Source organism: Perca flavescens, chromosome 3 (assembly GCF_004354835.1).
Source record: "Perca flavescens isolate YP-PL-M2 chromosome 3, PFLA_1.0, whole genome shotgun sequence".
Taxonomy (NCBI): Eukaryota; Metazoa; Chordata; class Actinopteri; order Perciformes; family Percidae; genus Perca; species Perca flavescens.
Window position 1 is genome coordinate 17,456,334 of NC_041333.1, and position 25,993 is coordinate 17,482,326.

The following is a 25,993-nucleotide window of genomic DNA, read 5'->3' on the forward strand; positions in this document are numbered from 1 at the left end:
TAAGATTTGAAAGCCAGCAGTACCAGCATGTGGAGATTAGTCCTTAGGAAAATCAAATTAAGAATAATTCCATGTTGTTGAAAACTCATTTATGCAAATTGAAGATTTTTGCTGCCAGATGGTTAAATAAACTATTTAAATAAATTATTAAAACTGAGATGACAACTATAATTGCAACTCCACGACGCCTCTGTATATAAAAGAGGTGTCTAGCGTATATATTATTACTATTATTATTCTTATTCTTATTTTTATATTCCCATTGTATATATTTTTTTCTATTCTACTTCCATTTAATCAGTTTGTCTTATTGGGTTTGCATTTGAACTGCTGTAACATGGGATCTTATTTTATGACAATGGACCAAACTCAATATGGATGAAGAAAAGTCCAGAAAAAGCTAGTAAACTGACCTTGAGTTAAGATAATTTTATCAAGCTGCTATTTCCTATATTAACTTTTGCCCTCAACGTATGTGATTCCATTTTATCTATTTATGTAGTAGGCAAGCTAACATGGAGCGGACACATTCTGAAATGTATCAAGAGCACTTCAGTCATCATATCATTCATGAATGAATGAGGCTGATAATGAATAGGAAATGTACAATCATCACTAAGGCTTGTGATATAAGTGAATTGATGCAGGTCAGGTTCATAATGAGGACATGAGCAAGACTTGAGGGGTAGCCCACTGTTTTCTTTATGGTACAGCCATAGACTGTTAATATACAGTGAGTCTATGGGTCCAGCCCATATTTCGTTTTTTTCCAAGGTTCATTGAACACACCACATAGACTAGAAATAAGGTTCTCACCTCACTGGTGCAAGTTTAGGAACGTTACTGAAACGACCAAAATGTGCTTAAGGTATGCTAGCTAGTTTTCTGCTTCTGTTGAAGAATAATTAAACAAGTGGCTAATTTCCGCTTCATTTTGGGGTAGCCTACATTGTCTGTAACGTTACCTGCTAGATTTATACCGGTGTTTTCACTTGTTGACCTGCAGGCTCAAGGTTGTGTTTGTTACCAGTAGGTTAGGATCATAAACCGCATAACTAGCTAGCTAAAGGTTAGGATGTCCGTTAGTGGCCTCATTTTATGCATTGATGAGTAACTTAAATTTGCTACATTCCAGTCAGTAAATTAAGCCTTTTTCTCAAAGGTAAGTAACCAACAGGACAAAAGACATTGTAAACCTTTTCTATTCAGTTGCAACAAAAGATATTGGGCTGCATTTATAACGTTAAGCTAATGCTAGTTAGCTTTCTTATTTACCAGCATTTACCGTGGATAAAAAGCCATTTGCTAATTCTGACTCGATAACGAGGCTACATTTACTTGGCTACCAATCAGTAACCTTAACTGTTCATAAAGTCTCTATGGATTGGAATTCAATGTTGTTTTTCCCATCCATCAAAAGAAACACTTCATGGTTCCTCTGCAGATCAGCATTGACTAGATTACTGTAGTTTATGATTTACATTTTGTTTATTTATTCTTATTATCTACCCAAGATCTTTCTCGTTGTCCGTGTTTTTGGTTGGTTTTCTAAAAAGAAAAACATAGGTTTAATACAAATCTTAAGTAGCCTAGAGAGGTAAAAAAATTGGTTTAAAAGTATGGTTTACATTTTGTACTACCTTGTCATCTGCAAGTGCCTTCATCTTTTCAAATGTTAATTATAAAAATAAATGTTATTAGCTGTCTTAGGTTAGAAACATTAGAATGAATAGGCTAACTTGTAATGACTTATAATGAATAAATGGATATATTATTATTATAGTAGTAGTAGTAGTAGTAGTAGTAGTAGTAGTAGTGTTCACCTGACTTGTGTTATTCAAGTCGAAGCAGCAGAGATCGGCCAGCTTTTCTGAAGGATATAATTTATTTTCTTGGTAAAAATGATGTTTAATGAAATGATCTATGACTTTCTGCAGACATTTAGTGCCTTCAGTTATCTTTAAATGCATTAAATGTATGTTACTTTTAACAAATCACCCACCCAAAACAGATATTAGAAAATGTTTAATTTGCTTTTAATAGAGTACTGTGGAAGAGCGGAAGGAGCAGCAGCTCCCGATGCTTGACGCAACCTGCTTCAGCATCAGGACAGCACAGACAGGGCTAGGCCAAGTCCCAGACCAGCAGCAGACCTGTTCTCAAACAAGAAGGGGGTTCAGTTACCAGAGAAGTGGCCTACAGGTAAATTCTCCATCACAGATGTTCAGGCTATTCCTCTTGTGGATTTTCATGCCAAATAACCGATTGGCACTAGTAAGGCTTTATGGCTCTGTTTTTGTTCTGCATTTGGTGAAGGTGCACATTTTGGTAGATTACCCAATGCCATTTGGTGCAAAATTAATTGTTTGTGTCCTGCACCTGTTTGTGAATTCCATGGCTCTGTTTCATGGCTTTATTTCTGAGATGGGTGGATTGGTGCTGCTCACTTCACTCACTGGCTGCTGTTTGTTTGTTTGTGCGCTCCAGAGTTCACTCATTTCCATTGCGGTTTGTTGCGAAACAGTTCTACTGTTAACAGAGCAAAATGGGGCATTCAGGCAGCTGGCGTACCTGAAGCAGTGGTTGGCAGTTAGGTTCAACCAAGGGCCAGTTTTTCAGCACATTGGGGGCCAATGCTGGTTTATTGTTGCAGTGGAGACACAGATGTTTTTAATTCCTTTGTTTGAAAATAAGTATTTTTAATTTACTTGGAAATAGCCCACACATTATCCAGCTTGGGTGTATAGTCCCTGTAGTATGCATAGATTTACAGCTTGGTCAGGGGCCAGATTTGCCGAGGTCTAGACCACAATAAAGAAATTGGAAGTGGATCAGGCTTTATTTCCTATATATTTTTTGAATATTTTATATTGTACTAAATATATATCATTCAGAAATACCTCCATTTAAGATATTATTAATTATAATTTAAGATAGTACACAACATTTTATAATGATGAATACTTAGGATTGTGGTAATTCAGTTGCCTTCTACTGTATCACTACTATTTGTTAAATGTTACATGTTTACCAACAAAACAAATAATGATAATTAAAGTAGTGACACTTACGTTAAAAAGTGAGAGTGAACACCTCCTTTGCAGAATCAGGAGCCTGCTATTTATCATCATCCACAAATCTGAACCACAGTTCTGTAAGAAATTAGGCCTACTACGATTGGATGAAAGAGGTCAGAAAGCTGAAGCGGTTATTACATCTGACGAGAGATTTGTAACTCTCATTACAGTTTAATTTGTGGTATGTGTTGTCTCGTGGTATCCTCCATAATCACACTCTGGTCAGTCAGAGTCAATATGTTCCTAAGTTGCCCTTCCTATTTTTGTAGTGCTGATATTTTGCTCATTTTCAGGTTCATAATTGTATTTAGAGGTTATATCAGAATAGGTTAACATGGTTTAATTTTCAAAAAGCACCATATATTTTTCACCCTGTGTGTTGAGCTCTCTGTTTTAGCTACAGAGTGAGGCATCTCCCTTCAGTTCCATCTTTGTTGGGAGTTGCACATGTGCAGTACCTAGGTCAGCACTACGACCCAGTCAGAAGCAGAGTATGAGGACATTCCACACTAGCAGCTAGGTGAGCATTATAACGTGTGTTACAAAGTGACGCACGTTCGTCACGGAAGTAAAGGCTGGACTACAATAGAGCTGTTTGGAGCAGTTTGTGAACAGTTTCTGTTGGAGATGGTAAGTCCCATTGGCGTGGACTTTGGGCATTTCACATTGTAAACCTATTACATGCACAAAAAGGATATATAACACAATAAAGGAAAGGGGGGGAAAAAGCCCAAAAGCATAATATGAGCACAGTCGGGGCGGCTCGGATGGAAACTTTGGCATAGTCGAATCTCCAGTTAGCTTTTAGCACTGACTTAATGTAGGGTCCTATGGAATCTGTCTTATAGCTTTTTTAAACTTTGCAATTCCGTCCATGATTCTGTTATCACAAAAACTATTGGGCCCTACATTAATGCTGCCATCACTCTGTGACTGGCCCCAACCGGGCCCTCATCGCAAAAAAAAAGACACTTGCCACACGGCTAAACTACTTTCCTGTGGGAAACCCTAAGATTACAGATGTATATTCTCCTGTGGTCACTCCTGGGTTCTCTCCTTTATTTTACTGGTTACATGAGTGAATACACAGCCCTCATCTCAGGGTTTGTGTGACATTGACTTCCGAGGTCTCAGCTGATTGTGTTGAAGGTTAATTATCATCAGCTGCTCTCTGCCTCACAGTGAGGTACAGAGTGACAACCACTTGTCCTTAACCAAGTCTCTTCTCCTGTGAGTTGGAAAGAACAGCGGCGCTGTCGTGCTCTGCATCTGTCCTACTTCATTTAGCCAGCCGTCACTGCAGCATGCTCACGCTCAGGACTTTTGTAGTGCTGTTCGAATTCAGTGTTTATCATCCACTATATAGTCCTCTGTAAAATACCCACCTAGCAAGGCTAATTTGAGTGAACATACCCTACGTTTTCCTTCCATATACCACAATGCAACACGGTTGTGTTTTTCCCAGAGGAGAAGAAGAAGCAGAAGGATCCGCGGAAACTGAAAAGGAAAAATGGACCAGGCTTTCGTTCATATACGTTGGAAAATGAAATATATATATATATATATATATATATATATATATATATATATATATATATATATTTTTTTTTTTTTATATAGCTGTTATTTACTATATAGTTCACATGAGGGAACGGTTTTAATCACAGCAATAGTGTACATTAAATATGGCATTTTTTTAAACTTGAGGCCATTTTTTCCTGTTTGCTGAGCTGGCGTCATGTTTTCTTCCTTGCCTCCATAGGTCATGTTTAACATATTTATTGTGCTGCTAATATAGCTGGTGGAGTTGTTTTCTCAAGGTTACCCTTACAATGTCGCTACTGGACAGTCTTCAAGGTTGAGTGTTTAGGGCATATCTTTGGAGGGCTCCAGTAAAGTGCTGGCTGGCGTAGATCCACAGATTTTTACTGAAGTGGGGAAAAAAATCACTTCTACTACACTATATTTTATCTGTAGGTACTTTTTCTTGCCAGAGATGAGGCCTACAAATAGCTGATTGGCTTTGTAGAGAAACTAGGGAGATTGACATCAATAAGCACAACACCAGACCTGAGATGTGGGCAGCGATTCCGAGGTCTGGAATCAGACTAGCTTATCCTGCAATAAACTTTATTTTAAAGTAAGTTTTTCCCTTTAATTACCTTTTGAAATACACTTTTAAGTTCTAAAGACTTATTTTACTTTGCTTGTGAGCGAGCCAACTTTAAGAGAAAAGGTCATGTTAGTGGTGGCTAATTGATGATATCGTTGATCTTTGTCAGTTAACCCGTTGAACAAAGACAGCTCACCAATCCAAATCCTGCATCCAAATTTGACCTGAATGTACAATTACACACTTCAACAAGACGTCTAGTTATTCCTTAATCTAGCTAGCTGAAGCCTTTCAAACTTACCTTTTTGCAATGGTTTTCCATTGTTTGTGCATCAATGGAATTGCCAAAAGCAGTGGCATTGACATTGTGTCTGCACAACAAGCTTTCCAACTATGTTACTTTTTTCTCACTGCCTCTGGCATTTTGCGTGCACAATTAAAATCTGATCCGATCCAAATGGACAGCTCTAAGTACAGGTGTAAATGCACCCAGGACGCACTAAGATCCGATCACTCAGACCGCATTCAGAGGTGGTTTGGGCCATGTATGACCACATTCTTTACTTCCCTCTACTGTGAGCGGAACTACGTACTCAATAAAAGTATTTATCATGTCACAGAAACCACTGAGAGTGAATTGTGTGTTTTGGATATTATCATACTGTCGGTGATGTGATGCTGTTTCTGTTCCGGTGCTGCCTGCTCTTACATCCCCGGCTCTCTGGAGCTCTGTACCGTGCTGTTGCCTGGGAAGGCAGCCACCGTTATACAATATCCTTAGTTTTAGTTTCATGAAATGTCCCCGAATTCATGAATATCTAGGATATTACTACAGACATTTCTGCTCTTGCGTCGCAATGTTTGCTGTTGCTATTTACTGGTCTCGCATTGCCAGACCTATCTTCACATCACTTTTTAATACCAGGTAAAAATGGGGCCTCTGTCATGCAAGCTAACATAGGTCAACATTGATTTAGTTACAGAAAACAAAATAAAAAGTCAAAATTGATTGAAATTACCGGTAAGTCAAACAGATTCATATTCAGTCAAAACTAAATTGAGTTCACTATTTTGATAACAATGCTATGTGTGTTTTGCAAAAATAAAACTCAGAGAAAAATAAATCCTGTTGCCGAGACGCTACAGGAAAGCCCAATTTGCAGGGCTCAAAGTTAATTCATACTGGGTTACGTGGTGCAAGCATGTACTGTAGTATTCCTATGTACAGTATTTGATGGAAGAAGCAACTAAAGTTGTCAAAATTGGCTAAAAATGACCTTTGAATTATCCTACTAAAAACCACGTAGGTTCGAACTAGGGCTGTAATTAATGATTATTTTCATTGTCAATTAATCAATTAATTGTTTGGTCTATAAAATGTCAGAAAATGGTGAAAAAATGTCGATCAGTGTTTTCCAAGGCCCAAGATGACATCCTCAAATGTCTTGTTTTGTCCACAACTCAAAGATATTCACTTGACTGTCCATAGAGGAATACAAAAACTAGAAAATATTTACATTCAAGGAATCAGAGAATTTTTACTTTTATTTTCATAAAGAATGACTCAAACCGATTATCAAAATTTGATAGTTGACAACAAATTGATTATCCGATTAATCTTTGTAGCTCTAGAGGGCTGCACGATATGAGGATAATATCTTATTGTTATTATTTTGACTAATATTGCGATCGCGATATGATTCACAATATTGAAGGGATGATCATTTTTGTATCATTATTCAAATTTTCATTAAAACATAAGTATTTTTTTTTTTTGTCTGTAGGATAGGATTTGTAGGCTGGGAAGTGTCCGCAGCACCACAATACCTTTTTTAGTTCAGAATGGTTTGACACATATTTTGCCTTAACAAATATTGTGCCCCCCTGCGATTTTGATAAAATTGCAATTATTGTGCAGCCCTTTTTTTCCACTGTTGATTTGTTTTACTATTTCACTGATTTGTATGTTCAATAAATGCAACATCTTTCCAAAAGTCAATGAGTAATCTTGTTAAAAATCCTTATTTCAATATTGACCCAAGTAATTGTGATTTATGATTTTTTTCCATAAAGGTAGTGGTGACATCATGACTCAATTATTTGCATAAAGCTTAGTGGTTGTCGGTTGCAGCGAGGGAGAGAAATGTCCAGTTTTAGCACACATGTACTGTATGTTTCAAGGAAATAGTCCTCAATAGTGAGCTAGTCTCTTTATTGGTCTGTTTTCATCCAATGGAAAGACTGCTAGAACATCAGGCCTAAGAGTAAATAAAAAGCCTGCTCAAAAGAGAAAAGTAATAGGTGGAAAGCCAAGTAGAGTGTTTTGCCTCTATTTTGAATAAGTGCCCTGGTGAGCAAACATGATATTATGTCTGCAAGGGCCATTTGCAATGTGTTGACAAGAAAAGTGAAGTAAGATTCATGGTCTCATTGTGTTCTTGATCTATTGATGGATTGGACATGGGAGCCCAACTCCCCAAAGTTGTGAAGGTTAACCAGCTACCGCACATCCATCCTTTAGTCTTTGAGGCATGCACACAGCAACTAGCAACAATGCAATGTAAAGACATGCCATTTACCTGGATGCTGGTGTACTTAAGTGGGCATTTGACAACCTTACAGTACACACAAGACAAATCCTTTTTTTAGATACACTATAGCAGTTTTCCAAATGTAACAGAAGGAAAGCGATTTACTACAGGGGCCCCATTCTAACAACATAGATCCTTGGAGATAAGAACTGAAGAGCCTGCACAGAGATGTCATTTTTTTGCAGAAGTTGTCTGCTTTTGTCACATGACATATTTGAGGCCCAGTTGCAAGCACAGCACCGACCAGTACCAGGTCTCTGCCTGGACGTTGAGAATCCCTGACCTAAAGTATGTATGCGATTCCTCTTGGGCTTGTTTCCTTTCTCATTTTTCTTATGACAGTACGCCTGTGAATGTGTGCAGAGTGTGCCTTTGGGAGTGGTTCATCTGACTGTCTAAGATGATCCATATCCACTACACTACTTGTCAACTGTTTAGACAGTGATAAACGAGAGGTAGAATATGTGCAAGGCAGGCTGCCATAGATAAAGCACCTGCACGGATTCTGACCTACCTACGGTAAAAAAAAAAGAGAACCTAGATGGACACACCGTAGAGATATGCATTCTTTCCATACGCGGCCAGCGAAGTAGTGCCACAGACTCTCAGGGCAATTCTCAACCCCAAGAAAGCAAAGAATGGACTTGTGTTTTTAGGGGAAAACGATCTTCCCAGTTGTTCTTGGAAGAATTAACTTGCAGGGTCACGAGCACACAGCACGTTGTGGACTGTTTGAGATGATGCGTTCTTGCTGGTGTTGTGCAATACCCCCACCACAGAGGTCGCCTGCTAGGGGTGTTGAAATGAATCATTGCATCGATGCATCGCGATGTGGACGTGGACGATTCTGCATCGATGCAGTGACAGACTATAATCGATTATTGCCTACTGATGTTGATTTTCCGATCTATCTATCTATCTATCTATCTATCTATCTATCTATCTATCTATCTATCTATCTATCTATCTATCTATCTATCTATCTATCTATCTATCTATCTATCTATCTATCTATCGATTTGAATCGTTGACAGGATAATCGTAATCAAATTTAATTGTGAGACCAGTAAAGATTCACACCCCTATCACCTGCAGTGTTCCAAAATAACAGCCAGAAATGAAAACTACAACAATACAACCACTTTATAAACGATTTAAACAAGCTCCGGACAAAAACAAAAACCCAAATTCATATTACTATTGCAATAATTTTGAAAAAAAAAAAGATTGAGCTTTGAATTTCTTTCTTTATGACCAATGTTTGTTTCCTTTTTATAAGAAAACACCGCTTAAAGTATTTATTTCAACAGCTAACACAAAGAAAATCTTTTTTTATTTTTTTTATTGCTCAAACTGCTTTTTGTTTGTGGAGCTTTTGAACTCCTAGGGAAATTTTCAATTTGCTATAAATGTTTGTAAAACCTGTGCCTATATTTGGTATCTACACAGCTGATTTCCCCTAAAAAGTTCTCAAAAGTGAATTTAGTGATGAAACGGCTGGAAACCCGAACCTCGCTTGAATGCCGAAATAAATGCTGGGATACTGGGGCTGTCAAGTTCATACAAGCCACCAACCGATGCATCCTTGGTAAAATGGGCATGTCGAGAATATTTCTGGGAATTTTAACTGTTGTTGGTGAAAAGCGAACTTGTGAATTTGGACAAAACTTTGGTCACAAAAGATGACTTTTCACAAGGACACAACTACAGACAAGAACGCAGATTGAGAAAGGCCCTCAGTCTCTTTTGGCAGGCCCTTTGTGTGTCTTACTTGTGCCCAGGACAAAATGATTCATCCCCCCCAGACCTGACTGTGCACAGGTCACAAGACACAACACATTCCATTTGCGTACTGCAAAAGAGCTCTCCCACACACTATTTGATCAAATACCTGGCCATAAAGTCCCTTGCACCTCTGCTATCATTTACTTTTTTAGTTTTTCTCTTTTCTGAGCACCTGACATTTGATGACTGGCCATTTTGAAAGTTTCCTCGCGGGAGAGGAGGGGCTGGCTAGACGTTACATTTGATCTTATAGTAGCGTGAAAATCTACTTGCCCAGGTAAAGGAAAGGAAAATTGTTTTTGAACAATTTTTTTTTGTCAAAAAAAAATTAAGAAGATAAAAAATAACAAGCTTTTATGTGACTCACAAATACTATAAAGTTTATTCATGCAGTCTCCCAAAGCCCTTTAGGTCACTGTACATCAGGGTAGATTTTAAAGACGGCCTGTGTAATGGACTCTGAATTGGCCTCAGTCTCAGGCTCAAACATAAGGAAAGGAGAGATGTATAATTTCCCTTTTGTAATATGTTGACACAGATAAATGGTCCCCTTGCTGTAGCCTCGCCCTCATTATTATGCTACGAGGGGAGGTTAGATTGTCAGCACTGCAAATCAATAACACATTCAAGTTGGAAACCAATAAAGGAAATGCAAGTGAACTGGACACAAGTTGCTCACTTTTTTTCTGAGGGTAATCAACCATGATTAACTTCTAATTTCACAGATGGCTTGAATGGCAAGGGATTTGTTTTTTGTGATGAATACAATATAGTATCATTTGCATGATGGAGCTCACACTGTCTCCCAAAAGGCTGCATTTTGACCACACTTGATGTCAAGGAAGGGTAATTTCGTGTGCATAGGGAAAACCTTTACATAGCTTTTATCCAACGCTATCCTGGCTGCATGACGCTTGTTGCTATAGCAGCCAGTCCTTACCTACCACTTTGTGACATTTTGGTTATGAGTCATAAAATGTAAGACGATGTAGGAGTCCATTGATACAGGTGCAATTAGGCCTTGTCATGTTGCTAGACTATGGCTTTTGTTTAGTTAGATCAGGAAATAGTACAATCAGAATCAGAAAGGGTTTTTATTGCCAAGTATGTTTTTTAACACATACAAGGAATTTGTTTTGGTGTTGTTGGTGCACATCACACATTCTCTAAATGTAATATTAAACAATATAAGTGTATATATATAAAAGGGTAGAAGTATACTGACATGATGTACCCAAAACAAATGACAACTTCTACTACACGATTCTTTATTTGTCTCCACTGGAAAGAGTTATTTATACAATACAGTTCACAGTCCTTTGTAATACATTATCTTCCTCGCAGCAGCGTTATGCCAGGGCAGGATTTTCTTTTACATGTAGGGCCATGAATTTATAGACAGCAGAACATTTGTTTTTGTTATGAGACTCCAATGGCTTCAATATAAAAAATAAACCAAGTCAAAAGCAGCAGCAGTAGTACAGGCTGTGTATGGTCCGCGACTGTGAAATCAGACAATTTTTAAAGAACCTGCAGCAAGTAACAGCATACAGATATTACTTTTCCTGATTTAACCCCAACAAACGACCGGTGGTGCAAAACGCCTGGATAAACAAACTGCTAGCACGGCAACGTTCTGGAACGTGTTTGGAACTGGACTGGATTGTTGTCCATGAAAAGGCAGTGAAGAAAGTGATTTAGGGAGTTAGAGAGTACTTAGAGTAAGGAGTAAGAAAAAGTAATTAAGTTGTACCAATCTTTCAGGCCAGGTTACAAAAAACGTATTGATAAATAAAAAATGGGTGACAAATTAAAGGACAAACCTGAATAAATGAGTAGAGAAACGTAACAAATGCAGAGGCTGTCATACAGGGTACGAGGGGTCACTGACTGGTTTGATGCTGATAATAATATGAATTACAGTCAACAGATCTCAACCAAATAAATCATCTGTGGCAGATTTTGGACCAGTAGCCAATGTAAGACGGCATGCTCCACTACCATCATTAAAGCTTTATTGCGTAACTTTTTTTATTTTAATGAACGTCCATTACATTAAAGCCTTTGCCAAATGAGTTGATACAAAGCTAATTAAGACTATCAGCTTCACAAAACTCTCTCTGGATATCTCAGCATGGCTGTGTTTAGAAATTGTTGTCGTCCGGCGACATTCGCACGCAGAAACTCAAGTGAAGATAATTACCTCTTCTGAGGTCTCCTCTTTTTTTTTTTTTATCCTCCGTGTCCTGCACTGTCCAACAGTGTTGTTGTCATTACTTAGAATTCCTCATCGGGGCGACAAAAACTACGCACTATAGCTTTAAAATAGTTAAAATTAATTTTAACTAATTAAAATAAGGGCATATCTGTTAAAAATGATGTAAATTTCTTCAGTAGAAGCTGTTCTAGTACACTTAATGTTGGTTTTTCCTTTAAGTTGTCATCTGTGTGAAAAAATATACAGCGGTCAACCGAAATAGCGGCTTTCTTAGAAATACAACAAAGAGAAAATACAGAGGTATAACACCCACATGGAAATCCATATCCTCAGTGAGCTTACACCTTTCACTTTTGCAGTTATAAACAAATCTGACCTTTTTAAAGAAATCAAAGGCTATGTCACAGTTCAGTATGCCAGAGACTGGTGGCTTGGTATGGTGCTATTGATCTGAAGCAGCATCAGAAGATATGTCTTTTATGAGGGGTGGTTGTCCAATATGGGTCACTTTGACGGCCCCTGTCTCCTGAATTGTTGGTCATTCTGGTCAATCAAACCACCATCTAACATTCTCATATGTAGTAACAAATGTTCAAATCGAAAGAGGTGAGATCAGAAAGTGATTGATGGAATGCCCCATATATCACCCAGTCCTTGAAAGGAGGCTTTTCAGGCGTCTTTCAATTTCTACGAATAATTTTCCATTCAATAATTATTGCTGTCTGGGTCCAATCCTTAAGTGATTGAGGAAAAGCAAATAACACCTTACCATCTCCTAAAGCACTGTTTTGGACTGCATACAAAATGCACACCTATGACATTAACAATATAACCGTGAATCTTCATCCGGAATTGATGGATTTAGGGGCATGTCCACAGTGCATTTATACGTGTACCTTCAGCACCTTAATTTCCAGCAAGCTGCAGAATCTTTTAAATCAATTATCTGTAACTTACTGGGGTGTCAGTAGTATAAATGTCTAATTTGAATTTTATGAGCCTTACCCTTAAGTCTTTTGCCATTTTTGAGGAGTTGCTGCTGATTTCATTTTGTTCTGTTCATCAAGTGGCACACCCAAATGATTCACCACATATTCCAATGCAAAAAAGAACGACACAAACGAAAAACCTGAAAACAAGCAAATAAAACAAAAAGCAAAACAAAACCACCTTTCCAGAGGTGGATAGTACAGGTTGGGGCAGAAAGGTATCTCACTGGTTGGATTGGCTTCCAGATTTCCACTTAAGAGCCCGTATTGTTTGGCCGGTGCCCTAAAATGGGCAGCTCGCAGATCCTAAGGAGGGAGACTGCCCAAACTGGGTCCTAATCGCTTTTTTTAAACTTCCATTAACTGATAACCAGTGTTGGGGAGTAACGGAATACATGTAACGGCGTTGCGTATTCAGAATACAAATTATGAGTAACTGTATTCCGTTACAGTTACAATTTAAATAGTTGGTATTTAGAATACAGTTACATTGTTAAAATCAGTGGATTACATGACGATACTTCTCTGTTTCACGAGTTTATTCACTCTGAATAAATTAAGGCAACTTAATGCATTTTCCAGAATCCCCGATATGAAAAAAAATTGCTATTTGCGTGATCAGTCACAATGGAGTCGGAACGGGCACGACAGAGCCAGGGCAGCAATAAGTTTCTATCTTGGAAATTCAAACAGCATTTCACATTAAAGAACGAACAGGGAGAATGAATTACAGCTAACTGTGCCGTGCAGCCTCTGCTTGCCAGCAACCAACCTCCTTTCAGCTCCAAATTACTCTACCTCCAACCTGAAGAAGCATCTTAAAGTAAGTTATTTTTTTAATTAGCCAAGGGTAGTCGTCTGCTGTAGTTTTACTGGTCACCTTGCTATTTTAACATTGACGTGCGACTTTACATTCTCCTATACGTATGCGTGCTGATTTACTAGCTCCAGAGCCATTTAAAGACTGACTAGCCCCGAATGACATGCTAACTAACGTTAGCTAAAATTAGCTTGTGGTAGTTTAGACCGCGGTTAGATTTTTGTAGTATGCAGTTCGGGACTACCAATACAATAATCTATCTGCTTGTTCAGGTACACATTCAGCTAGTTGAAATAAAAAGAACACACCATTATAGGCCTGTTTAGTAAGCTGGATGTGTTAGCTGTATTCCTACACTTATAAAACGCAATTCAATGTGGAAGTAATCCTGAAGTAATCCAAGTATTCAGAATACGTTACTCAGATTGAGTAACGTAACGGAATACGTTACAAATTAAATTTGTGGGCATGTATTCTGTATTCTGTAACGAAATATGTTTTGAGAGTATCCTTCCAACACTGCTGATAACATAGTCACTAAACCGATGTGAAGTGAGATGCATATGGCCAATAAATGTTGAAAATTCTGGATTACATGAATCATAGTCATAGTCATATAGTCATGTTAAACTCAGGCCTCCCGCTCCAGGTCTAAGCCCTGGAGACTATCATAATAATCTCTCTGTTATTGACGACTTCTTCCATTGTTATGTGCAGAAAATGAACATTGTTAGAATTGATCCTGTTACATCACTCCTAAAACACCCCATCTTGTCAACTAGCTCTCCGTGCCTTCCCAAGTCCCCCTTGCTGGCCTGTCTGCCAGCCAGCTCGGCTGGCAGTCTGCACTTCACTTTGATTTGAGAATTTGAATTTTTTAAATTATATCCAAATGGGCATTTTATAGTGCTATAGGCAAGGCACGAGCTCGCTGCTCAATATTGTGCCTTTCCTACTTTTGCCAGACCACTTGTTATTCCCTTTCCAGTTCTTTAAGATGGAAAATTAGAACTGGGCTTGCCTTTGCTTGGCCACAACAAGAGAAACTGAGTCGAAGAGTTTATATTTCTATGGATTGTTGTTCTTTAGTGCAACCTTGATGCTGGAAACAAGAACCTTCTCTCATTCTTGGAAGCAGTTCACAATAGAGTATGATGCTTCATGCTGACTGTGTGTAATTCATAGAAAGAATTGCACTCATTTCTCATCTAGGTTTTAATGAGTGCTGTGTCTTTTGTCTGGCTGACAAAAGACACCAGTTGGTCAGGTCCCAAGGTGGTCTAGAGTGCATCATGTGCCTTTCCTTCCTCTTTGATTTGCAGTATATATTTTTTCTCTAGCCATTCTTGCTCTTTCCATTTTAGTCATTTTCTCAAAGCTCAAAGATTTCCATTTTTCTTTTTTGGATGCTCATTCCTTGCCATGCTCCCCTCTGTCTATTTCTGCTTCTTCATTCTGATTAGACGTGGGAACCAACCAGTATCCATCCATTTTCACACTGGGTCTGGTCAGTGTCTGTAGTCCCACTTGTCTCTCAGGAGAAACACTCAGTGACTACGCTTTCCAGTTCCCAAGCCCTAGATGTATCTGCTGAGTCCACTGCACCTATCCTTTTCTTTCTGTAGTCTGCTTATAGTTCCTCCGAGCCTGCTTCTTTCACGTATTGCCTGTCTTCTTCTTGCTTTCCTTTTGCCTCTGCCTAATCTTTCTCTCTTAATGGGAGATTTGAGTTTGAGTGGTTTGTCCCAAACTGCGTTGCCGCTGACTCTTCAGACTCTTCTGCAGAGCTGTCTCTCCCCCCATAGTTGCCATCAACATACACTTGTAGCTCTATGAGACTTCACTATTTCAGCTGAGACCCTTTTAATGTACGGCATATGCTATGTGGCTTTCCAGTCATCCTAATTGGCTGGTGGGGGTCGCGAGTCAGTGCACATTTGCACCTCTCAGCTTGATTGACATGCGACAGAGGGGACTAGTCAGATCCCAGGTGCAGAGGCAGTATGTCCTGGCTACTTTTTAATCATGTTCTCCAGGCTGGGGCTTATAAGAGATGTAAGGGTGATTATGGTTCAAGGAGGACCAGGTCCTTGCGCAGGGGCTTTGGGATTATGGTTCTTGTGTTCTGACTGAGAGAATGACTACATCAGTATTCAGATGGTAGCCTCCTCAGAGGTTGCAGAGTTACTGGAGAGATTTGGAACGGAGAAGAGAGGCTCACTCTGTCAGGGAACTCGAATCGAACGCCCTAGGATTGTCTGTAATCTGTGAACTCATTCCATTCTGAGCCCAGCAGATGAGAGTATGTGTGTTAATAGCATTTTAGATATGATGAGCTCCGTTGACCTCAAAGCTCTGTTCTCTTTTTATTTTCAATATGTGAATAGCACAGATATGAAGCCAGGCAATGCTCCTGTGTAAAAGGTGTGAAGAGATGTCACGGTATGCATCTCTCTGATAGTTTATAGGGTTTCCAGAGTTTCAGAAAAATAGTATTAAATGATCACATATTGGCAATATGTAGAAAAATTGGTAATGTTGCAGTTAAACTACTTAGCATCAAAGTGTTTATTTTTTTAAAGCTCTGAGTTGGACTGATGCATCGGCTCAGATCACCTCATGTCTTCTGTTAACAGTTGCACACGAACAAACTGCAAACACTTCCGCTGTCAGCGAGATAACCATAGACTTGTACACATTTTCTGTGGCGTTTGTGACAGAAAATAAATTTTTGTCTCTTTCATAGAGAAAAAACTGGCTCTGGTACTGCAACATTTGGCTTCACTGTGCTTTGCAATGCTGTTGTCAGCCTGTGTGTGTGTGTTTTGCTTGTGGAAGAAGAACGGAAGAGGCACGGGGGGAATTAAGGCGAAAGAGCACTAAATGGTTGAAATTACTGATCAATCAATCAATGGTCAGCCACATTCAGCTTAATGGTGCCCATTGGTTGACTGACCCAATAATTTATGATTGTAACCTTCTCTGAATCTACTTTTCCATAAATATGCTTATAAGGAAGGTTATATTGCTTCTGTAGATTGCACTAGATTCGATTAGTTTGCATGCATTTCATTGTTGTGTATTTTATATAGTGTATAGTGACATAAAACCATGCATAGTGTAAATGTATTTGTTTTATGTAGTAGCAGCTGGGTATGTCGTCGAATAAAAAATGTATATACTCCAGAATTGGATGTTGGTTGGATGCTCCTGAAATGGCTTGTGTTTTATAAACACAATGATAGGAAGAGGCAGTTTCTCCAGCTGCTGCGACTGTAATCTACGCTCTGTGGTCTGTCAATTCATAACGAGAGATAACAAAGGAATTGGAGGAAGGTACACATGATTATTTCCACAGACCCTGAACCCCAAATTTAGTCCAGACTTTTGACCCTTTCTTACTGCACAAGTGCCAGGGGAATGTGCTTTCAAAGCTAACGTTAGCTCATGTTGGCTGACTGACTAAAAGGGGAGGGAATAGAAATCATCTCTGTTGCTTATTTTTATTTATTTTGAGAACGAATTTACCAACAATATGAATACATGAATATATGAATACCATTGTATGTATGATCACAATATTACACTAAAGGGTGTGATTTAACGTCATTATTGGCACGACAGTGATGTGGCTAGGCTTGCACCAAATTTCGTAAGCCTCACTGAAGTTAAATCCAACTTTAATATTGCTTAAATGTAGGAGCATAGATGGCCCTTAAGGTCTCAGTTCCCAAAGACAATATTTAAACTGAGCTTGTTCATATTAAGGATTTCGTTTGTGAGTTGATGAGGTGATATTAAGGAAGTAATTTGCAACTTAACATATATAAGTTGCAAATTACTTCCTTAATATCACCACATCATGTTTACCCATTAGGAATTGCATTGTGAAAATGTTTTAAACAACATCAACACTTTGACAAAGCTTCACATATTTTTCTGTGCCAAGTGCGTATTGAAATTTCAAAGCTACTGACTAATGTTTTTTAGGTTAGTTTAAGCCATGTGCAGGACTTGAAGCAAAGAGGAGAGAAATGTAAAAAAAAATTATCATACGAAGACACAGCATCCTTATCTGAGTACACAGTTGGCAGGAGTTGTAGAAGCAGTGACTGAGTAAAGGTGTTTGCTTTTTTAAGTTTACTAAGTTGAACAAAATAGAAGACGGTGGATGAAAAGAGATGACAGTTCCAGGCCTAATCTCTTCCCAAGGCACTCATTTTACCAAAGAACTTTCACAACAATACTCACTGCTCACTTAGCTTGACATCTTGTTGACCTCCTTGCTCCTTGTACCCCATTTCCATTGTCAGTCAAAAGTTCAGCACATACTTATCCACAGGACAGGACAGGACAGCCGTGTTTATATGTAGACTGATGCCTGAAAAAGTATACTGTTCACTTACTATCCTCCATTCGAAGTAGTAAGGGTGAAAGAGTGTATAATGAGCATTACAGCCACACATGGATACAGAATTTTACACCATATTTACACCGTGTTCATTAGTCCCCATCAAAGTGCAGGTCTGTACTAGGGGTGCAACGGATCATAAAACTCACGGTTCGGATTTGAGTCACGGATCGGATACATTTTCAGATCAGCACAAAAAAGGGGGAGATTTAAATGATTTATTAAAAATTGTTAAACAACAAAAGCAGAAGAGAAAAGAGTATTTTACAATAACTTTGAATGCACTACAAGGTTTACCAGTTTCAAGTAAATGCACCATTTGGTCCTATCTGTGTTGTTTTTCTGACAACAGCAGTGACCAAGTGCTAGTTTGTGTCTTTAGCTGCAGACTGTTATACGTCCCGGTGTTGGAATTCTCTACAGTGAAATACAGTCACACTTAACCGTGTTTAATCCAGCTACTAGCTAACGGTAGGCTAACATCAATGTTACCGGCTGCCAAGTGTAATGTTAGTGTTAACTAGTGTGAAATGCTCTAAAGTCTGTGAGCATCCGAGAGCAGCGCAGGCATTTAAGTGCCACCAAAATGAGGCACCGAAATCTGCATTGCTATTCCGTCTGCACCGGTGCCATATTAGCACTGGGGTTCTGTACCCAACCCGGTCTCTAAGCCCCCTATTCTCGGGTAACCCTACTACCAACTGCAACTGATTTGATGGAGCTTTGTATCCGGCTCTATCAGCTGCTTTTAACATGCTCTGTTCAGGTGAACATACAACTTTTTAACATGCGCCCTTTATGTGAACAGAAAACTGTGTTGCCTGTATCTTTTCACGGCAACCCTCCATAGAGATTTATCAGCCTACTTTACGTAACAGCGACAGGAAAATTGTATTTCACACTATTATTATGGTTAAACTTTGTGATTAATCCACGGTTCACATGCATTCTGAACCATGAGTGTCAATCCATCAACTGTGATCCGTTACACCACTAGTGTACCACCTTTGCTAGCAAACAATATTGGTGACCATTTTGATGAATGCAGGAAAAATAGTAACAGTACAGCTTGGCAGAGCCAAATGAAAAGGACTTAAGGGAGTTCAACTACTCACAAAGGTCAACTAGTTAAAGTATGCTTTGCTTATACATCAGTGAGGCATTTTATCTCATTAATTGGCTTGCCAACAATGCAAACATGCCAGTAATTGTGTTATCACACCAATAGCCTTATCTATGAGCACTTTTTGTCAGATCCTGATCAGTGAGTTATTTATGTGCTCATACTTATATTAACATAGCTAATACAAGGGATTTAACTATAAAATGGATACCATTGCACACTATTCTAAATTTGCTCTAAATTTTCAATCTGAAAGCACCTTCAGTCTTAGTTGTTCTATAGATAAAATTAAATCTTATAGATTGACTATTTCATTATCCTTATCCCCCTCTCACTTAATCTTCTCATTTCAGTAAGTCATTTGTAAAAAGTGGGCAGATCGCATGCAGGGTGGCTAGTGCAGAATTACATCTTGTTTTAGCTTGATTGTATGGGTGGTTAGAGAGATGCAACTCTTTACTCTGATGGACAAGTTGCACTTCTCCCTCCTATCAAAGCTTGAGCCTGCTCCATTCACATTTGATTGAACAATACTCAGGTTTGACACCTGCCTTGTGTGCAAATTATAAGGCTACATCTGTTACTGTGCTATGTTTATCACCCACAGAAAACACCTGCTTCTTCTCCTTCAGAAATGCTTCAGTTGCTGCTTCATTTTATAATTTAATCCTTTCAAGAGAGAAACCCCAGCATTAGGTTTACCATTTGAAACACCTGTGGTGATTAAGCAGGGCCTGGAGGAGGCCTGGGTAACAGAGGAGAAACCTAGGTAGGTGAGAGGAAAAGACGCATGCAGGAGAGAGTGGCAGATTGGAGGCTGAAGGCTGTCTTTGTGACAGAGATACTCGTAAACAAATGGTGTCTAGTGGAATTTTTATCTGGTCTTTTGTGGGCTCAGAGTACCTACTAAGTGTAGTTTCACTAGACTTAGCAGGCTTCCTCAGATGATCTTCTCTCCCTATTACCATCTTGATTAACCTAATGAGTTGAGCTTGGAGAAAAAGGCGTAGAAAGCTGACAAGTTTGTTGTAGGCAATTATTGCACTGTCCTTCCTGTACCAGCCTTATCTGCTGAAGGGCGGAGATTGGGATCAGGGGACTAGCAGCCTCTTCGAACCTCATGTGTGCTGTGGAGTCTGGTATCGATTAGAGGAGCAGAGGAAGAAGAGGAGGAGGAGGCTGCAGACAGAGATTAGTGAACCCTGATGTTCTTTGCTTGTGGGGATGCTTGCAGCCACTGCATTGGGGTTTCTATACCGGGAGATTGCTTCTATATAGACAGTGGACTGGATATATTAAAGAACATATCACTGTTAACTCTGACAGTGTAACAACTCATTCATTCTTCCCTTTTCCATCATCTGTTTTGCCTTTGCTGTCTTTTCTTTGTAAATGCATGTTTTGTGGCCTTAGTCCAAGTCAAGTTTATTTCATCCATAAAAATGGAAATTACAGTGCTCATACACGCCTCATACAATAAATACAATATAATATAAAAATACAATACATAAATATAATACGGAATTTATAAAAATGTACGTTTAAAGTGCTTGTTGTGCTGTCTGATAGTCTGAGGTATCTGAGGTAAAGAGAGAGCATACCGCTTAGTTCGTGTCACAGGAGGCCTTAGCCTACCACTACGTTCCATAACTCTGCCAGTCAAATTACCATGAAGAGGGTGACCCGGGTCTCTCGTTATTTTTTGTGTCATTTTTGCAAGACGGTCGTCATATACTTGATCCACTGTATTTAACTCTCCTACCATTTTTCCAGCCCTTTTAGTCACTCTATCAATCCTGGCCTTCTCAGTTGCCCCAACATTCCCACCCCAACACACCACACGGTAACTCCAAACACTACATATCACTGACATAAAAAACATTCTCACCACATCTGTATTCACCTTAAAGGACTGCAACTTCCTCATACAGTATACCCGTGGACCCAATTTTTTCATCAGTAAGTCAACATGATCTGACCATGTTAGCCTATCATTAAAAATGATGCCCAAATATTTGTATGTGCTCACTCTTTCTATTACTGATCCTTTGATTTCCACTCCCTCAGTTGTCTTCTTATTTCTCCTGTAATCATTTACTAATTCTTTAATTTTCTTAACATTGAGTTCTAGGAAATGAGTGTCACAAAAATAAGCAAAAGCTTTTATCTCATTTTGATAGTGACTATAGTCATCATTTTCAGTCAGGTAGTAGTCATGCTGTTAGTAGACAAGAGCTGTACCATTTTAACGTCAATGCATGTAAGCTTCATCAGCTTTATTTGTATCTAAATGTATGTGTGCCAGTTGATTTAATGCAAGTCCTTGGCACATGCATTGTACTTACGTTGACTACCCCCAGGCTCCAACTCAACCCTACACCCACAACTTGTTGGCCAATTTTTTAATAGAAATATTATTTAGATAGACAAGCCCATTCACACCAACTGCTCTGCTTCAATGTCAGAGATGAAGGATAAAGTAAATAAACAATAGAGGCCTTAATGATACAGTAGTTTGTTTGATGCTAATTTGTCAAACAGTTGTCTGTACCTCATGATAACTACTGAATGTACACAGCATAGATGGGTAGATATGAGCTAATCGAAGCCTAAGTTACCTACACAAATTCCACTGCAACTGCCACAGTACAGTTAATGAGACCGATGACTGCCACACTTTCACACCCACCAGTCACAAATGAGTCTTGCTGTTGAAAAATTTAACTTTGTATCCCACTTGCTTGATGTTGGAAGATTACTTTTAAAGAAAACTGGATGGATGTTATCATGAAGCACTATACACTGTACAGTTTCTGCTAGCCATCAACAACGCATGGATGTAAGTTATTGGTGCATCGCTTCCTGATTTCCCAAACTATGGAATGTATGGCCCCATGCCCAAATCACAGAATGCACGCGTGTTAATTGTGCGTCAAATTGTGCCGATAAAACGATTTTGACAGCCCTACTTATATATATTCCTTGTCCATTGCAGGACCTGGAGTGAAATATAGACTACACAAAATGTATTATTCATGTAAGGGATGGACTGATGGACCGCCATACATCGAATCAGTATTGGTGCCCATATTAACCTTATTAAGTAGACTGGTTATCATCCATGATGAGACCAATTTTCAATAAATATAGTTTCTTTGTCAATGTTATTATAAAATGTTGTGTTTCACTGACTTAATTTTTAGTGCCACAGCAACCACTGGCCTTATGTTACCTTAAATGAAAAGGATTCCAATGATTTAGACACAATACAACCTTTCAATTTGGTAAAAAGAGATCACTGGTACCAGGTTGGTAAATGGGATCAGTAGATACCCTGGGTTGGGCTATTGGAATCAGTATCAGGTATCACAAGAGGCTTGGTGCATCCCTGGTAGACCTTTTTCACAGATATTTTGACTTGTCATAGCAGGAAAAGGACAGGTGAAACAAATTTTGTTAACAATGGCTCAGTTCTATGAAGTGTCCCAGTAAACCATGCCAGTGAGCCAGCAAGCTCAATACTAGGACCCTGGAACTGGTTCACCTAACTGTACGTACACACCGCTGCCGACTTGAGTTGCAAAGAAGCTCTGTCCGGCCTGTTAAGGACGCTTGTCAAAAAGTACGGGGAAGATTTTTAACGCTGGCAGCATTCTTCGATCATGTTCAACACACGATTGAAGAAAAAGCATAAGCAGCCACTGCATGGCCAATACATTGACACTAGAAACCTTTTATAAATTACATATATAAGGACAGAATTTGTATTGTTTGGTGGTCGCAGCGATGTCGGTTAGCAGTTAACCCGCTCGTTAGCTGCTGAACCGCAGCAGAATGCAGGCAGGGCGAGCAGCTGCCAGCTGTTGATCCGTGCAGGACTTCACTGTGAGCGGACTGTTTAGAGACGATGTGACCGGCAGGTAACGTTAACTGGTGCCTATACGCAAAACAACGTCATATCATAAATTATAGGGAACCCTGCAACAGCGATTATGAGCTTTTCCTCCCTTTTCTCGGAACTAATGTTTTGGTAGGAACGAAAGTTTACATTGACTGTTTCTCCGGAATCAGCCAGCGCGAAGGACGTCTATATTCCGATTGGACGCTGAACCACGTCATAGCTCATTACCATAAAGTTGACATACTTTCAACTTTCGGATTGACTCACTGGTTGCTCAAAACGCCCAAAACGCGATACCAACAGATATGTCGCTTCTTGCAGCTGAGAGAAGCCAGCTTCCTTTGAAAATGAATGACTTGTAAGTAAGTTTATTTGATTAGGACAATGCACATTAATCAACATTTCTAGAAGAAACTGGAGCACCCGGAGGAAACCCATGCAAACACGGGGAGAACATGCAAACTCCACACAGAAAGGCCCTGGACTCGAACCCAGAACCTTCTTGCTGTAAGGCAGAAGTGCTAACCACTGAGCCACCGTGCTACCTTACCTGACTTCCAGCTCAAGTCGGCGGCGGTGTGTACGTACAGTAAATAGAATGCAGTCTTTTTTTTTATGTGCTTTTCCTGCTTTGACAAGTCAAAATGTCTGTCAAAAAAAGTCTATTCTTGTGCATGCTGTTTATGAAGCATCCTACTTTGACAAATAAATTATTTAGTCAATGTTGACATTGCTTTCAATATTAAATTTTTTTCATCACTGTTGACCATTGTGTTTTTTCAAGCAACAGTTTATGTGCTTTATTAGTCAATGCTTGTCTAATTATTGACAAGTCAATAAACTTATCAGCCACACGGACAGCCAGAAGAGAAGGGGGAAGACAGTGAAGCAGTTGGTCAGAGGCGGTAATGTTTTATGAGACTAAAGCAAATATCCAGCAGCATATGGCATGGTAAAACATCTAAACACTTGGCATCCGTACAGTCAGGAAAAGAAACAAGCGGCCAGACTGATTGTCTGGTTTAATAGAAACAAAGGTAACCAAATCAAAATAGCATTAGAATAAAGAAAAGCAATTAATACACATGCATATAAAAATAAACTGGTCATATTATCAAGTCATAATCACAAGTCACATTTTCAGGTTATAAAGTGGTTCAATGTTATGTGGCAAGTACATTTAACCAAGAGCATGTCAGACATGAAGGTTCATTGTATAGTCCTCAATCAAAAGCCATTTTCCCTTATGAACTCTGGGCAATTTCCGACAAATCAGGTGCCGACATTGTCTGAAGTTACCCTTTCTCGCACGTAGCACACAAATGGAGATTGTCCTTGATGTGTTCTCACGAGATCAGGTAGCCGGTTCGTCCCTTACCAACAGAAGTTCTCTCTAGTTAGACATTTCCATTTTCCGATATCTGAGCAGATCTATTGCCATCTGTTGCCTGAAGACTCTGAACACTTTGCTGCTAATGCCTCTGAAGGCCTCTATTTTTCATCACTGGCTTTTCATCACAGTACAGAGGTTTGTTAGTGATGCCATACTGAATCATCGCAAGATCATTTGGAGCTCCAACGAAATCAGCCATCGGACAAAGTTCAGCCTCTTCAACTCTAACATTAAGCCTATACTACTCTGCTGTCAGAGATGTGGAGGACAACCAAGAAAACAATAACGAAAGTACAAACATTCATCAACCGCTACCTGAGACGGATCTTGACCATCCACTGGCCAGATATCATCAGCAACAATGATCTCTGGAAAATAATGGGCCAACAACCAGTGGAAGAAGAGCTCAAGAGTAGAAGATGGGGATGAACTGGCCACGCAGTCTGAAAACCAAATCTATGCACCACCAGACAGGCTATTAGATGGAAACCCCAAGTCACAAGAAAGAGAGTCCGGCTCAAGAACACCTGGCAAAGGGACCTGGAGACAGACATCAAGCAGAGTGGGATGACATGGATCACTTTTGAGTGTGATTGTCTGTGGTTCTTCCGGGAAAGGTAGTGTGTTGTTAAGATGGTGCCTGGCCAAGTTGTGCTAAAGCACACTTAAAGTGCTCATATTGTGCTTTTTGGCTTTTCCCCTTTACTTTATTGTGTTATATATCTTTTTGTGCACATTATAGGTTTACAAAGTGAAAAAGCCCAAAGTCCACCCCAAAGGGACTTACCATCTTCCATGACGAATGTGCGTCACTTTGTAACACGTTATAATGCTCGTCTAGCTGCTAGCATGTCACACCATCATACTCTGCAACTGACTAGCTAGCAGTACTTACTGCACATGTGCGACTCCCAACAAAGATGGTACAGAAGTGAAATGTCTCACTCTGTAGCTAAAACAGAGAGCTCAACACACAGGGTGAAAAGAGGAGCTGCAGCAATGTGTAGTACAACAAAATTCTGAAAATTAAACAACATAAACCTTTTCTGTTACAACCTCTAAATACAATTATGAACCTGAAAATGAGCATAATATGAGCACTTTAATGAAGCCAGAGTGCATTATGGGTCGGGTGTATTGGACAATTGCCATCCAAAGACACAGACCCGTTACACATGGACATTTAGGATTGCCCTTTGAGTCTCACATATGCACGCACAAACACAAATTCACACCAACATGCACATGTTCACGCACTTACACAAACACACAGTTAGGGATACAGTCACACATGAGCGAATGCAGGCAAGTGATTGAATGTTAATTTTGCACGTGTGATCGTGCCCTCAGACATTTAACCTTCTCTGCCCAATTTAACAGCACTAAAGGTTCAGTACATATGATAAATATCTTGAACATCTTGATAAAAATAATTAAAAGGGACGATGATGGGGTTGTCCGTATGAAGTATGGCCTTTTATCAGAGTAGCACTTCATATGGTACAGGTATTGAGCCAAGTTTACACCCAGCATCTTTCTCTGTCTTCTATTGCTGACATCTCATTAGAGGCA

General features: G+C 39.3%; 1 protein-coding gene across 1 annotated transcript in view; it reads left to right on the forward strand.

The window, feature by feature from the left end:
- Nucleotides 1-808: 808 nt before the first annotated feature.
- The window catches only part of grik4 (glutamate receptor, ionotropic, kainate 4), a 327,233-nt gene continuing 302,048 nt past the window's right edge, over nt 809-25,993 (forward strand). Inside the window, exons 1-3 of the mRNA XM_028573124.1 lie at nt 809-868; nt 1,136-1,162; nt 2,044-2,202. The gene's annotated coding sequence lies outside the window, so the exon portion shown is untranslated. The remainder of the gene's footprint in view (nt 869-1,135; nt 1,163-2,043; nt 2,203-25,993) is intronic.